The sequence below is a fragment of the Pteropus vampyrus genome, unplaced genomic scaffold (genome assembly GCF_000151845.1).
Source record: "Pteropus vampyrus isolate Shadow unplaced genomic scaffold, Pvam_2.0 Scaffold47, whole genome shotgun sequence".
Classification (NCBI taxonomy): domain Eukaryota; kingdom Metazoa; phylum Chordata; class Mammalia; order Chiroptera; family Pteropodidae; genus Pteropus; species Pteropus vampyrus.
In genome coordinates, this window is record NW_011888828.1 from 6,451,174 (window position 1) to 6,468,063 (window position 16,890).

Sequence of the window (16,890 nt, forward strand, 5' to 3'; positions counted from 1 at the left end):
TTCATTGGAGGATGTTGGTCATCTTTGGCCCCCACCTACTCACTGTCAGTAAGCTCCAGCTCCCCAATTTTCATGAAAACCAAAAATAACCTTACAGCTTTTCAAAATTCTCCCTGGAGGTGGTGCTCCCTTCATTAAGAACTGTTTGCCTAGAGAGGCTTGAAACTTAAAGCTGATTTTCTTAACTTCTTTGGTAACCCACAGGGTTTGAAAGCCAGGCTATGGGAAGGAAGACTGAGAAATTTCTAAAAACCAAGCTTCATTAAAATATCAAGAGGCAGGACTGTCTGGCCAGTTTGTAGAGTTTTCATATGGGAATCCTGGCCCAACCCTTCCCCACCAGGGGGTTGTTAGAAGGAGGGGTGGGAGAAGCTGGGTAAAACTCACATGTCCCCATATTTCCTCTTTTAGATTAGGCGCTGTGGGAGGAGAGGGTCTAGGTTTAAGGATGAGAATCACTGGCCCACTTTGAAACTACGTGAGCCTCTGAAGGAACCGATTTAGTGGCAAAACAGGTTGAGCAGGAGGGCCAGGCTTAGCTTTCCCCATCCTTACCTTGTCTGTTCAGGCTGCTGCAACAAAAATACCATACACTGGATGGCTCATAAACAACAAATATTTACTTCTCTCAGTTCTGGAGGCTGAAAGTCCAAGATCATGGCACGGGCAGACTGTATTTGGTGAGAACTCGTTTCTTTACTGATGGCCAGGCTGGGGCCTCGTTTTTGTGCAAGGACACTAACCCATTCATGAGGGCTCCACCCTCATGGCCTAATCACCTCCCAAAGGCTTGATGTCCTGATATCATCACTTTGGGAGTTAGGATTTCAAAAAATGAATTCGAGGGTTGGGGGTCACAAACATTCCACGTGTAGCAGTCCCATTTGGCTCTTCTATGTTGAGAACAGAGCTGAGAAAGCCCGATAGGCTTCCAAGGGGAGCCCGTGAGTGGGCCTGGGAGCCATGGTAGGACAAGGGGAGGAGATGGCCTGGCCAAGAGCAGATAGAAGATGGGTAGAGACTCCAATGGGCCTGCGGCACTTGTTCAAGGCAAGTCAAAGCCTGGAGCGTGAGGGAGCCCCACAGAACCCCAAACACGAAGCCTGGAAAAATCGCAGCCTTTCAGCAGCAGGTGCTGACAGGAAGCCCAGAGATGATGAATGTGTCACAACCCAGTGTTCAAATACAGCCTGAATGAGTCATTGTAGTCAAAGGGTCTGTGAGAATCTAGAGGACACCACCTGATTCCATGCTCCAGCTGTTCCCTCTGCCACCGTATGATCCCATCAACCACACTCCCTGCTGACAAAACCCCAGATGATCGAGGGTGCCATCTGAGAGACCGAACTTGTCCTAAAGAGGTGGAGCATTTACTTAAGAGGAATTTAAATTATTGTGCTAGACTAAGTTGGTTAAAGTATTTTTCTCCCATCATCCAGCAGGTGGAGGCCTATGAAAGAGAGAGACTCAATTACAGGGAGGGGAAATCCAGATCTATATTTTCTTTACATGTATTTTACAGTGCGAAAAAATTTGTTATCCTTCTACGCTATTATTAACTGGGGAGTTTACCCCCAGGATCTACACATTACATATTGATAGTGTTGTTTTCGTGGGAGATGGCTTTGATTCACAGAGTAGAGCTGCTGGGTTTACAATATCAAGTCTAATTCATGTTTGCGCCTGGAATTCACCTTGTTACCAAACGAAAGTACCTCAGTAATTTTCTTTGTAAAACAAAGAGACCATGGAATTTTTGTAGGAAAACATGATGTCGATTCTTAAATATAACTTTTAGGTAAGTTGAGCTTAAATCTTGTAAAATAAAAAAAGCTTTTCTCTCTTTTGTATGGTCAAATAATATTTGGTTATTCAATATTACCTATATGGACAATTTTTAAAAAGTCACTCCTGAGACAGTTTTATAATTTCATCTCATTAAGCTTTTCAAGACAACATTCTGTGATTTATCCACCTCTAACATCAGTGGGTCAGAGGTCAGGCATCAATAAAAATTAAAGGAGGTAGAAAATTATGGGTAGTAAAAATATTCCCATTTTCATCATTTCACCGTAGGGAGGCGGGGGAAATTTGACATGTTCTTTAGCTTTCAGGCGGGTTCTCCACTTCTGGATGAAGCACAGTCCTGAACTGGAAGCTGGGGGGAGAGGGAGCGCTCTCTCTCACATGGTCACATTTGGAAGCTCCCTCACCAGTCCCCTCCTCAGAAGTGTGACACCTCTTAGAGTCCGCAGTCACCGCGGCTCCAGCTAAGCTCCCACAGTTATAAATAGATTCTTAATGGGTCTGGGAAGGATATGGAGACTCCAGAAAATATAGCAGTTCTGTATGAGGCGGGAGACCGGGCCAGAGGTGGGAGAGAGGTCTAAGATACGAGCTAACCTGATGCCAGAACCTAGAGTTCTGTTACTAATAGTGTTTCCCTTCTCAGAAGGGACTGGCTGGGCAGAACTTTGACTCTGAACCTAGGGGTTTTCCCCCTCATCTTGCTAAATCATTTGATTCATGCCCGCTTCTCTCTTCCCAGCAAGCTCCAGGGCTGATTTCCGGTCACTTCCCCTCCGGGCACCCTCTCCCAGGGGTGCGTGAGGTCACGGAGTTGATTTTTCTCTTCATAGTTTTTTAGCTACTGTTACTCTACGTGGTTTTCTTTAAAAGCCATCCAAAATACACATTTCTTCAATTATATATACGCATGGGGAAGAAATAATAAATAAATTTGAATAAAATATAATGACTAGAAAATGTTTATGGTAGAACAAGGTTAAAAAATAGAAGGCAGAAATCTTCCAAATACCGAATAGACGACATCGTCCTAATTATGTACCAATATAGGCATAAATTAATGTTTCTATTACTATACAAATGCATAGATAAAAATATATTAACAACATAAAACATGGAAGTAAATATAACAAAATGTTTATGAGAATCTACCTCACTATGTGGTGAGATTTCAAGTGATTTTAATTTGTTTCCTTATCATTTTCTTCACTTTCAAGATTTTCTATAATTGTCATATATCAGTTTTATTATTTAAAAAAAAATCTATTTTAAACTAGTAGCTATTTTTGTTTCCTTTTTCACATCGGCTAGTGTGTAAATTTTTCTAAAATGACGATAGTCGTGTGCTGCTGCTGGCAGATGGAGGGTATGATACAGGAAGAAGGAAGAAGAAAAGAACAGCTTTTTCATAAGGAATGAATTTATGTCATTGTCTTAGTCATAAAGTATTTTACCTGAATTACCCCAACCTTCTCCTTTACACAGATGGGTTATAAGCTGTAATGAACATAGCTGAATTTTGACAACACGGAATGCATCTTGCCTTTCTAATAGTTTTCTTTTCAGAAATTATCTCTTACCCAGTCTGGTTCAGAGTCCCACACTTTCCTGGGCTGGGGGCAAGTGTATGATTCGAATTTAGCCCCTTCCCCAGAAATCGAATTTTGATTAGAGGAACAAAAGGACCGAGAACTTGGTTAGAACTCTCTCGATGAGCTGCCTGCTTTTTTGTCTGGGAACTGCCTTGTCGACTGCGGATTCTCTCGCCTTCCTTGTGACACCCCTCCTGGTAAATTCCCCGTTGCTTAAGTTAATCAGAATCACTTTTCTTTTGTTTGCAATCAAAGCACCTGTGTCGTAGGGTCATTTAACAGCTGAACTGCAGCAGCTCTGTGCTTATTCCTACAGACCACTGGACGTCTGACTTTGAGTCTTGGCCAGTTCAAGTTCATCGGGCCTAATAACCAACTAACTAATGATTTATGTTGCATTGTTTCTAGTCAGACTCCCCTGGTGAAACTCTGGGCCAGATTGCTTGTAGATAGCTTTTACCAGATGTCACCAGTTAGCCTGGCTCAGTTAACGTGACAGGGGCATTGCAGACCGCTGGGAACTTCTGCCTGGAGGTCTTGGGAAATCTAGATTGATAGCACACATTTCTGTGGTTTAATCTGGAGACCAAGCAGCTCCTACGCAAATCAGAAGGATCCTGGAGCCTTTTGCCTGGAAGTCTCTCGGACTCACTGTGCTGGCGTGTGCTCGTTCTTCAGAGTACTATAGCTTTTGCCTTTATTTTAAGCCTTTTGAAAATGTGCTCTGTGATATCCCCTAAGTCACTTGACCTAACTTAAGCTGAGTAATCTTTATGGGATCCTAACTGGCATAGAAGCAAGTAGCAGTTACAAAGTGACAGAAGACCCTCAGTGATGGGAAGGGCCTGGGACAGGGATTAGGCGGAGGCACCGTTTAGGATGGGGAGAGGGGATGGGGTGGCCAGCAGTCTTCAATAACAGCTCTAGAGAGGGGAGATGTGGAGTGCTGTCTTCACGAGTGACAATTTTTATAAGATCCTGTAGATGAGAATGAAGTTGGAGAAACTTCAACTATCTTCTGAATACGATATGAACCCCTCCTTTCAGTGAAATTACGTCAGAGCCATGGCTTAATGGTAGAGCTAACGAACATGTTCCAGTGTTCTTCTCGGCACTTCATCCTTGTCTTGCCTGCTCCACACAGTTCCCTTCTCCGGTTGCATCCTTTGTCCCTCCCTTCCATTCTGTGCTTGCTTGGTGAATTTTAAACCGCGATCTAGTGTGCTTTGAGAGTCAGCGAATTATGTGTCCCAAAAACGCTGTGCACTAGTTCTGGTGCGCAGGGAGCTACAGGACTCCCAAGCCCCGTGGCTCTGAGATCTCATTTAGAAAGAATCCCTTGCATGGTTGTCCTGGCACTGTTGCTTTTACATCGTTTTTAACTTCCCCTGCTGTCTGTGAGCAGCGACTTGTCATTTACCTTTTCATTCCAAACAGCATCCAGCTCACGTCTTGCACATAGTAGGTGTTCAATAAGCATTTATAAAATAAATATGTATGTATATATTTGATGGCCAAACTACCCCAAACCCAAAGAAGCCTATGTTTTTCCTTCTGCTTTAATCTCATAATTTTGAGAGTGACAAAAAAGGAAATACAGTAAATTGGCAGAAGAAAGGACTTTTAAAATGCAGCTTCTACTATTTGGAATAGAATGATTTTTGATTATCTGCGGAGTCTGCGGGTGGCGCGTCCCGATGCAGACATAGCCTGCTCCCTTCTCTGATCTGTCCAGATGGTGCTGTGTGAGGAACACAGGGACCCCAGGTCCCTCAAAGCCTCCAATTAATGCAAGAAAATTTACTGTGTTCCATAGGATTTTACTTGTGTTTTATTGAGTTCTAACTCCATAGAAAGGGCCAAAGTTCATAGAGTAAAGTAGTTTTGTACAGCAGTTAGAAACATGAATTCTGGAGACAGACTGCCTGGTGCCAAATTACAATGCTACAACTGGTAGCCCTGGAGCCTTGGACAAGGCATTTAAGCCTGCTGTGCCTTAATTTCCTCATCTGTAAAATGGGGATAATAAAAGTACCTACCTTCTAGGTTGTTTTGAGATTTAAATATTTATCTAAAGAGCAAAGACACATAATAAGCCCCTCTCTTTCTCTCCCATGCAGTCACTCAATAAATCAACAGCTAAGGCTTCACCAGCCAGCAGTTTGCAGTATAATCTAGAAGACTGCAATTAACCCTTTGTTCTCCAGCACTTTTTCCCGGATCATCCTCATTTGTTCTCTCCGGGCTGGTCTCCCTCTGTGTGCACTTACTGGAATGGGGGGAGACTGTCCTACTACTGGTCAGGCACCTTTTCATTTTCAAGGTTCTGGATAACAAGTACAGATGCCTGTACCAACCAAAAAGGAGAAAACCTTGAGGAAGAATGCCTTTTATTCAGGTAGAGATGGACATCTGTCCCATTAAATGAAAACAGGGAGCTCTCAGGAGTGACCCCGATCTCCGTCTAAGGAGCTCGTTAGAAGGCCGTACTCCACTAGCCCATCTCTCCTTCCCTGGGGGTGGGAGTGAGACACGCCATTTCACAGCTCTTTGAAAGACAGTGTTATACCCTTCACCTTTTAAAGACCTATGCAATGGCTGCCCCATAGCCAGTCTCGTAACTGTCAGAAATAAAACAAAATTAAGTTACAATAACATTAAACTTAAGAAATACCATGACCTAATTGAGATCACTTAGACCAAACCAAATATTCAATATTAAAATAACTAAAGTTGCCTAATAATATGCCTTTTCTTTGATTGATACCATCCTTTCTGATCGTGTGTGCGCTAACTTCTGTGGCCATATATACACACATGTGCAGACATGAGAGTCTCCCTCATCCAAATGCCTAGGGAGCCTAGCTCCTTCACGTGACTGGATGCTTTGAAGATGAGAGGGCTCAGTCTGAAAAGAGTTTTCGAGGAAGTACCTTGAGAAGCAATGTGACCTGAGATCTGAGACTCCAGTGGTAAAATTTACCTTTGAACCTACAAAAATACAAAACACAAGTGAATTTACAATGTTATTTTTTAAAAGCTAAACAAAACACATCTCTGCTGTCAATTGACCACTACTTGTGATTCTAGAATCAGAAGCTGGCACAAAGGTTCAGAGTCTGGTTGTAGTAATCTGTAGTTTAGAGAAATTCTTTCAATTATAGAAATCTTATTTACCGAAAGGTTTTTTTACCTTCTCTCTTAAGGGTTCATTTCCTTTAACCTGGCATTTCACAAGACATTCTGATTCGTCAATGTCTCCAATTGACCACTAGATGGCAATATTGTTCTTTTATGTTACAGTCTGGGTTACAATAACCATGATGATGGAATTATTTTTCCAACAACCAAATTTAAAAAAAAAAAGCAAAGACTAGTAATTTAAATGTATCACTCTGTGTAATAGGATAAAGTAGAGCATATTAAATTACAGGTTTGAGATCTGCTTACGTAGAAAGCGTACTAAACAACATTCTGTTTGTGTAGGTCATCAGAGAACAGGCTTTGCGCCTGGAGCTTGTAGACCACAGTTCCTCTCGTCTTTGTGGCTGCAGAGAACTGTGTAGGTGTTGAATGATATTTTATTCAAATCACTTAACATTTCTCTTGATTTTGCAACGTCCTGGAGCAGTGGTTTGCAAACCTAGAGGCATAATATTAAACACACAAACAAAAGATTCCAGGGACGTCTCCTAGAGGATTCTGATTCAGTAGATCTGAGGTGGGGTATGAGTGTCTGGATTTTTAAAAGCATTTCCACATGCTTCTGATTATTAACAATTTTATAAGCAGACCTAGTATCCTTAATTTCTCCAGCAACAGAATTCTCAAAATAAAATTAATTTTAACTCAACTTAATATAAAATTGCCACATACATTTTTTTTATATAAAAAGTCTAAAACACTCAGGTATGTCAATTACAAAGAAGTTGAAATCACTATAAAAATACTAGAGCTCTAATAATTGAAATATTTATTTGCCCTGTATATCTTAAACAAAGGTTATTATACCTGCACATGGAGTAAAATTGACATGATGAGAAAGAGAGCTTGCCAATAGTGTCCTTACTCCTGGGTGTTTCTCATAATGGAAGGTCCTCAAACTGGGGAGTGGTGGATTTCTACAGAAATTATTTCAGATGTTCTGGAATGATGTCCCTCTACTGTTATTCTATTAAATATTAGGATTTATATCTTTAGAAATCATTAGTTATCACTTTTGAAAACTTCGAGGTTCCCATCAGCTATATGAAGTACTAGTTTTCTTTGTTATTTCTCATCATCTCTTCTCTTCTCTTTCTCTCTCTGTGTGTCTCTGTCTCTATCGTTATTTGCTTTGGGCCCTTATTTACCTTTTGGTTTAAAGTAAAACATTCAGATTTAGATTAAAACAGAAAAATGAAGCAGTGCTCTCTGGTGATAGGTTTAGACCAACTAATCACTGTTCGCATATAAGCTGCCTTGACATCTTTGAATCAGCTGAGCTTTTTTCTTTATCTAATATTATCTTTTCTTTTTTGGAGTTAAAAATATCATGGCAATAAGCATTAAAAAATAACGCCATCCTTTTCTGGTGTTAGTTCATTGATTTATATTAAGGAACTCATAATGATGATGTAAAGAAAACAGTGCTTTGAGTGTGTTTAAAATTAAGCTATAAATACTTCTTAAACATTATAGAACAATTTGATTTTCATAGAAAAATAGCACCAGGATGCCATAACACAATTCCCCAGTTTGAAAGAATCAAATCTGCTGCTCACAAAACTATACTTATATGACTTTTGTTGTTAGAAGGCAGGGTTCTGGGAAACTTACTGCTTTCTTAAATTCCTGTGTCTTCCTTTGTTTCTCTGGTTCATTAAGAAATCCTTGAATTTAAAAACAAGAAGATTTCTGTAAGTTTTCTAGTTCATAAAAGCCACTTCTAATTTTTTAAAGACAATTTCAGAAAATGAACATGAATTGAAATATGCATTTACTTCATAGTCAGATACACCACTTAGAGGAATCCTAATTTTGGGTGGCTGCTTGTTTTTCTTGTCATAATTGATGTTGGTACATACCACTCCCTCATTCCAATGCTGATCTTTGGCAGTAGCAATGGAGTAAACAGAACATTGTTTGGGAAGTTTTAATTTACAGGCCGAAGTCTCAGAACCCGTGGAGGCGGGAGAAGCTCCCGCAGAGCGGGGCCAGCAGAGGGACCCGAAACACCACTCATCCGTCCAGGGCTGGGCTCGGGAATGGATCTGTGTGTCCAAATAAATATTTATTTTCTGAGAATTTTATTCCATGTTTCTCTCCTTTAAAAAATGCACACGAATTACCTGCAGGAAAACATTCAGATTTAGATCAAAACAGAAAAATGAAGCGATGCTCTCTAGTGAGAAAGCGAAGCCGTATCTCTTCCCTCCTGAAAAATTGTCAGTGATTTTGATTAGCAGGAATCACTGACACGACAAATCAACCCTGCTTTAATTTTTAAAAGACACTTGAGGTATGTTTCAGAGAACCTTATGCCTGTGCCAACTAAAAAATTAAAATATAAATTTTAAAATATCTTAAACTAAAAAAGAAGAGGATGGGGGAGGGCCTCTAAATTTAGAAGATGCCAGATTGTAAACACCAGAAAACCTGTCTTGGCCTCCAAATATTTACCTTTCTGGAAAGCTGGCCCAACGAGTACCTTCAAGTCTTCAAAAGGAAATCCTGGCACCTCGAAGATTGGGCTGACAGTGAGTATTAAAATGACTTGTTTAATGAGCAGCTTGATTGAACCACGTAGGGAATACTGAAGAGTTTTCTTGAAAGGACTGTGATTGGTGTTTGCTTTTCGTTATGTTGTATGCCTCCACTGTCCCTTATTTTGACAAGCTATCGAAAAGTTTGGGATGAGCATAGGCAATTTTTTTTTTTTTAACATGGTTGCTGAAAAAGAAATGGAACCTCTCCTTTCCTGCCTCTAATGAAATATGGCTGTGCCACTGAAGTGAGAGCACTGAGCACTAATCCTGCACCAAAGATTCTCCAAGCCTGTCTATATCGATGAGTAGAAACCATGGGAGATATGCTTATTCTTTTCAAGCACTAGGCCACCCTCCCTTAAGTAAAGGCTATTTGGTGAATGGTAGGCAAATTGCCAATCCTTAGGGCTGGAAGGGACTGATGCCCAGAAATCCTTAACTGTGTTCCATGCTTGTTCGAGCTGCAGCCCATTTCCGATGGCTGCCTGCTCCCACCTCTCAGACGATGATCTCCTCTGGTCTTTAATTCCTCCATAGACTGTACACGTTCTGCCACTCACAAAATGTACAGCCGCTTCCTTTAGAAGTCTAACCAAAAATTTCCTTCGCAAATTTAAGGTGATTACTTTTTTTCTTACTAGAAAAATATAGAATATCCCTTTTCTTTTTTAAGACAGATTTACCAAATTCCTTTTGTTTTATGTTTGTCATTTTGCTTCTGAAATTTGGACTTATTCACAAACTAGTTCAATTTTCTCTTCTGAAACATTTTGAAGTTTTCACCATTTTCCTTATTTATGGAGCAATTAACTGAAAATAAGATGGTATTAAATAACTAGTAAATGTTGGATTAAAAGAAACTCAAGATAAAATATTGAAAGCTATACATTGAAATGTAGTATAAAGCTATTATTGTTGAATTCTAAATTTCATAACTCACTAGTAGAAAGAATAAAATTGCATATTCTATAAGTAGGCAGCTTTGATGGAATCAGACTCATTTAACTTACAAAATCCCTTCAAAGCAAACCAGTAGGTTGTAAATACGCTAAAGATGCCAGCCTTTCTTCCTTTATGCTAGAATTCTCAGATTTTTGTGTGCAAATTTTTTCTTCAAGTCTTCAAAGGAAAATGATTTCGTTCAAAGACCTTATATTGTTTACCTAGCTCAGAGTCATTTCGTGCAGGTGATTTGTAGGTTGAGAAGTAACCGCAAACCTCTGCAAGATGAGAAGTGTTTATTTTCAAACATAGGCGCATGGCTTTAAAAAAAAGACTAACATATGTAACTGATTTTGTTGAGATGTTACAATATTGTGATTAAAGAAAAAATTTTCTCTCCTTAAGACAGACTTCTGTATTCACAAGGGCTAAGATTTCCATTCACTTTACTATAGATGAGGTGGAGTAAAATAACCATAGTTGGGTTTCAAGGAGAAATGTTTCTAAGATAGGGAAGCACAGACTGAGAGCAGCGACGATTGGTAAAGGCGTAGTTGTTTCACAGAAAACTCTTCAGGCGGACTCAAAGTGAGCAGTTGCATCCAACACAAAACACACAAGAAGACTGTGTGTGTGAGATTTTCTGCAGTCAAGGGCTTTTCACCTCTGCAGCAGCAGATAATAAGAAGAGGATAGCCAGAATTCCTTGGCTAACTCTTTCTCAGTATTGATGACCAAGACCCAAACAGATCCAAATATTTAGCTGGGAGCAGGATTTTAACTTCCAAACAAAACCATAGAGTGCCACTCCCTGAGGAGAGCAGCCACTGACAACCTCGGGAACGTTAGAGCGGAAAGGATCCTCGAGACACAGGAACCTCTGGGTTTCAAAAGAGGAAGCCAAGCCCAGAGGACAGTGTCTTTTCAGAGGTCCCAGGGCGAGGCCGTGCAGCGAAGGCAGTTCCCAGCACACCTGCCATTGCCCCTCTAGGCCAGATGGGACCTTGCCTTTCTTTCTCACCAACTCTTCTCTTCCTCACTCTTCTCAAGAGGAAAATGGTCTTGAAGTGATAACATGAACATTTGCTGGATTTGATTTTGGTAAATTAAATAGCCCTCGGTTTAAGCCAAATCACCAGAGAGAACTGTGTGTTTTGCCCAGCGGAGAATGAACTTTGGTGAATTATGCTTTTATGTGGTGCCACTGGCTTCTATTGAGGGACATTCCGGGCAGGCGCTCTGAAAAAAAATCTGCTGTTCCACTCACTGCAGGGATTCCTAGGCTGCCATCCACAAAATCAGGCCACTGGGGAATGAATGCTTTGACATCACCCGGCAGAGGAAATTTTTTAAGTTTCAGAATCCAGGAAAAGCCAAACTTCTCCAACAGTTGGTGTGTGTTTTTTTCAGACTGAATCTTGTAACTGAATGTTTTTCTTTTTTGCTCAGACTTTAGGAAGCACCATTGGTCATTAGAAAGGCAGTACAGGGTAGTGGTTAGAGCTCAGACTTGAGGATCAGAAAGACCCAGTTTGGTAGATTAGCACCCACACACTTCACCACTGAAAACCTCAGTTTCCTCATTTGTAAAATGGAGACGATAATAACCTATCTCATGGCTTTAGTGTGAAAAATAGTTTTGTTTTGTTTTCCCCCACAAAGATAAGGTAAAGGGTTGGACATTATTTTTGGCCCAGGGTAAATGCTTAATGAATGTCATTTATTATTATTATTTAAATTCATGTAACAAACCATAACATGTTGTTAAGAAATAATATGTCAGGTACTCTGCTAGATGCTGAGAATAAAACATGGAGCAACCTAGGCCCAGTTCCCATCCTCAAAGTACGTCATCAGACAGCACAAGCAAGCCATTAAGGAGATAGCAAAGCATGGCAGATGCCATGATGCGGGAGCATAGGTTGGGAGCATGTTTCAAGGAACATCTGAACTGGAGATGAATCCTGAACTGGAGAGAGTGTAAGTTCACCCAGTAGAGGGGCAGAAGAGCCTCTCCGGCCAAGATGTGGGGGAGAGGGCGTGAAGTTCTGGGTGGCTGGAGGGCAGAGCTGCAGGGTGCTGGTGGCGATGGGGTGGCCAGAGAGCAGTGAGGGGCCGGGTCCTGAAGACCACCTAAGCTACAGGGAGGAATTCTGGCTTTGTCCCAAATACAGCAGGAAGCCATCAATGTGCTGTGAGCAGGAATGAGACCTGATCTGATTTGCTTTCTAGAGGTGTCACTCAGTCATGGAGAATGAGATTAGCGGAGGGTGGGCAGGAAGTGAATTGGGTAAGTGGTGATGGGCGTTAGACTAGGGTCGCAGCATCCACACAGCCACATTTCCACCTTCCGCCTTCCAGCAGTCATACGGGGTGAATGGTTTCCATTTATATATTTTGAAATATTTTCTTTGGCATTCGTGATTTCACCTATTTTCCCCTGTCTCCAATTTCAACTATTTATTGAATCCTTTGGTATTGTGTGTCTTTTGGTGTCTCCTCAAATATATTTTGTGCAATGAAGTAGGAAAGGAAGACAGGAAAGAGGAGAGAGGATTCTTACAAACTACTATTCCTTTCTTTAAATACATTTATTTCAAAATACAAAGCTGTGAGGTTCCTGTCCTGGGTTTGACCTAATTTGAGAGAATGGCTACACAGCAGACTCTGTGCATGTTTTTACCATTAAGTGCATTGTATCCTTGTTAAAGGTGTATGACCCAGGTGGCCTTCCCACTTTAGGACAAACTGCAGATTTCCTCCTCTTTTAAACATCTAACCATTATTCAGGCACCTGGGTATTTCAGCTGCTGCAGTCAGAACAGGTTATCCAACTCATCAGGTCCTCACCCAGCAAGGTGTTGAAAAAGGAAGACTTGTGTAGCCACTAAATTACATAACAGGTTAACGTGAGCCCTTTGAATTCAAGCAAAAAAAAGTCCTCGACCTGATTGGAATTCACCTGCCTCGACTTCTGCTTCATCTTTCCTAAAGCGAAGGTAATGCCAGTCTGCAGGCAGGGAAACCTGATGGGTGCTAATGGGGGGTTTTCAAGTTTGTCTTGCTTTCCTTAAACTATGAAGAAAGAACAAAAACATTACTTAGAATGGAATCAGTTTCCAGGAATGGAAAAAAGAAAAATGAGAATTTATTATTAAAGAAAGAAATAGAGCCAAGGTGAAAAAAGGCCTTCTCACATCTCCTGGCCAGGTGCTCTGTGCATATAAATGTTTCAAGTTGAGCTTTAAGATCAAGGGAAGGTCTGTAGGGAGCCTTGTTTCCTGGAGATCTGCTTGCTAGAGCGCTCCCGAATACAGGCCGCCCATTTTTATTTGGTTATTAAGGATTAAAGGGGGCGACGATTCTGGAATGGGAGTTCCTTGGTTTCCATTAACTTTGTACAAGGCAGTGAAAAGCGAACTTCCAAAGGAGGTTGTGCATATGTGTTCCGGGCTATCAGCTCACCTCCTTCCCTGTCATCTTATGTGTATATTTGACATGAAATTGCCCTTCCTCTCATCAGCTCAAACTACAAGGAGTCAGCTTCACTGCAGTGATTGAGAATCTGTGTGCCGCTCAGAAATTCTGGTTTTCACAGGAGTGTGGAGGGAAGATGAAAAGAATTTCACATCAGGTTGCTGGTTACTCCTCCAGCTACGGCGCGGCTTAGCAATTGCCTTGGAAAGCTACTCACCGTTGCTCAAATTCTCTGGGCTTTCAATGTCTGAATACACGAGCAAGTGGCAACCCATTACTCCATGTCAGCATTTTAAAATTTTACTTTTTTATTGCTAGTGTCACAGCCTGTAATCAAAACTAAAGCACGCCTGAAGTTAAAAGTGCCTAGGAATATTTAGTGTGATAAAATAACATTCACCTTAAGAGAATGCCTATTGTGGGGAATTGTATTACACAGATCTCTAGGTTTGGGTTCATGAATGCCTGCTACGATAATAGTCATTAAAATAAAAGTACTGATGAAGAGCTCGGCGGTCAAAAAGACAAAATAACAAACCAATTTCATGATTTCATCATTTTCTAGAAAACAATGTCTTAAAAACAGAATGAGATCTCAGAGTTTAAAAAAATTCCCATACTCTGTCATAAACATTTTCAACCCCATGACAATTCAAGAGGTTCAATGTGTAGACCAAAAGGCTGAATCTAAGAGAGCGAAGTGACCTGTGCCGTATCATATGTGACATGCAAATTGTGGAAATTGGAATGGAAACAATGTATTTTGACACTGATTCTTGTGATTTCAATATTACACATTTTTCTTAAATTATTCCCAGGTTCTGTAGCACTGAAGTAGGCTGCTTACTATGAATGGTGAAAGGTCAACTAAAAAAATACAGCTCTGAAACAGTGTCTTGCACCGTCTGTTTTTAACCGAAATTTTTACATCCTCAGTGCCTTATTTCTTTTATATTATATTATAACCTGATAGTTTCATGTTGATAGCTACTCAATATCATGGTTACTTTAAAAGTTGCAATCAATAGTTATATGTCCATAGTCATTAGAACACAGCTAAAGATTATAGATTTGTAGTTTCACTTAGTTATGGCAACCTTCTGTTAAAATGTGAACTTCTTCTGTTTGAGATAGAATAGTAGCCTAGAAATAGAAATTTAAAAATATTTTAGTGCCGTGCGTGCTGATCCTTAGATCTCTGCTTTTACGATGCTTCTGAATGCTGCCGTTCCGTAGTCTGTGATGTAGTCTGTGATGTTAGAGCAACAGCGTTGTTCAGGGCACATGGCGCTCTCTTTGCTCTTTGATTCTATCTTAGGAAAAACTCATACACAGGAATTCGAAGATGTTGAGTTTAGTCACGATCAGATGTCGATTTGACTCCGTCTGTTGCCTCCCTGTACCAGCAATGCCTTCATATGTGGGCCTTTAAGGGGAAGAGGCATGCCAGCTTCACTCACTCACACAGCAAGCTTCCACCCCTTCCTGCTGTGCTTGCGAAACGGAGCTGGCCCCTAGCACACAGACATCAGCTAGAGAGACCTCGAAGAGCTTAGAGTCTAGTCAGAAGATCCAGCAGGAAGTAGGAGGCTGGTGGGAAGGGGACATCTTCGTCAGGCAGGCCCCGGATCACTTAGACTCCCATGGACACACTGAGTGGAAGTGGAAAGTGAAGAATCGGTGTTGTCTGAGTATAACTGTCACTGTTACTTAAACTAACGTGATAACCATATGCCAACTATTTTCTACTGAAATTCTTGCAGTCGATGTGCTTGCATGGTGAAAATTGATAGTAGTTGCCATTGTTTTTCATCAATTGTTTGGAGTAAAAATGAGAACACATAAGCAGAACTAAGCTAACAAACCAACAAAATGAAAGTTTCAACGTGGGTGATCTAAGGAAACTCGGGCTGCCAATTCCACCGGGGTCATTAATAATTTCCCTTTAAGTTGTTATTTTTTCAGGAACTTCTCTTTTAGTATTATAAAGACGACTTAGATTCCAAAGCACTGGATGGTTGACAAAGCTCAGTCCCATGCCTTTTTATCTTTACATCTTTGTACAACCCTGTGTCTACAATGCAGTCAGAGCAGATTTTATTATCCCCATTAAACAGAGGACTAAACTGAGGCTTAGAAATGCATTAAGAATAACCAATTCATTGTAGAGACTGGAACATAACTCCAAATAATTATCTTTCTACTACTTTCCACCTTCCTCCTTTGAATTCTAAATGGGGTCTTCAGAAAATGTAAATATGATCAGCACTTTATCCCAAATTTAAAACGCCCAACATGTCTAGGTAAGTAGCTATTTGGGGAAATAAGTGATCTTTAAATCGCGCACTCTTCCAAGCAACTTCCAAGGAGTTTTTCTCAGGTTCAGAATATAAGATCATTTGGGAAAATAACTTTAAAGGTTGTGGATCACCAGTCAGTTTTGACTGGTGTTTTTTTTTCAAACCAAACCATCTGGCAATTGTGTCTTATTTCTTACTGCTGCCAATGGCTGGACCCACACACATTTAGACCTCACACAAAAATGCCAATGTCTGCACATTGCCACTATGAACAGCCATTTTCAGTCAAAGCGGAAAGAAACGAGGCTCTGCCTGTCTGTTGCAATAACATTAATATTATCTCTGTACAGCTGCTTTTAGAAGTATGCAGTTAAATGCAAAGCCCTGGAGATGCCTAGAAGCTCGCATGAGAAAAGCACAGCCACTCATAGAAGACCTAAGAAGCTGAAAATTTGCAGGATAAACTTTTCAACATGACAAAGTATAGCAACATCGCCTATTCCAATTTGAGACTGACAGCAGGAAATAATGACAATATGTTAGTGTAGGATGCATTTATGATGCAGAGAGATGGAAGAGATATATATGCATACTTGGTCAGAATAAGCCATGATATTATTAACTACCAATGTAACTTTGGGCTTGGGGAATAAAAAGGGTGAAATCTGAGGGCAGCAAAGTCAGTCTGGCTACATGTAAGCTAAGGAAAGGGAGATCTGAAGTAAACATTTAGTACAGGCCCTTTGGCAAAAAAAAAAAAAAAAAGACCATTATATTAGTGGCCAGCATTTCTGAATTCAGAGAAGCAGAATGTCAGCTTTGCAACCGGAGCTGCATCTGCTGAGTGGAATGTGCTGAGTTAAACCAGCCTGAGATTGCCCTCACAAGGGCAGCGAGTGGTAGGCTGGACTAACCCTGGACACAGGAAAATGCTGGTGTCCAGTGGCCTGTTGACCCATTTCACTCTCATTCTTTCAACTGCTGTGAAGTGAGAAAAGGATTATGCGTGCACACACACACACACAC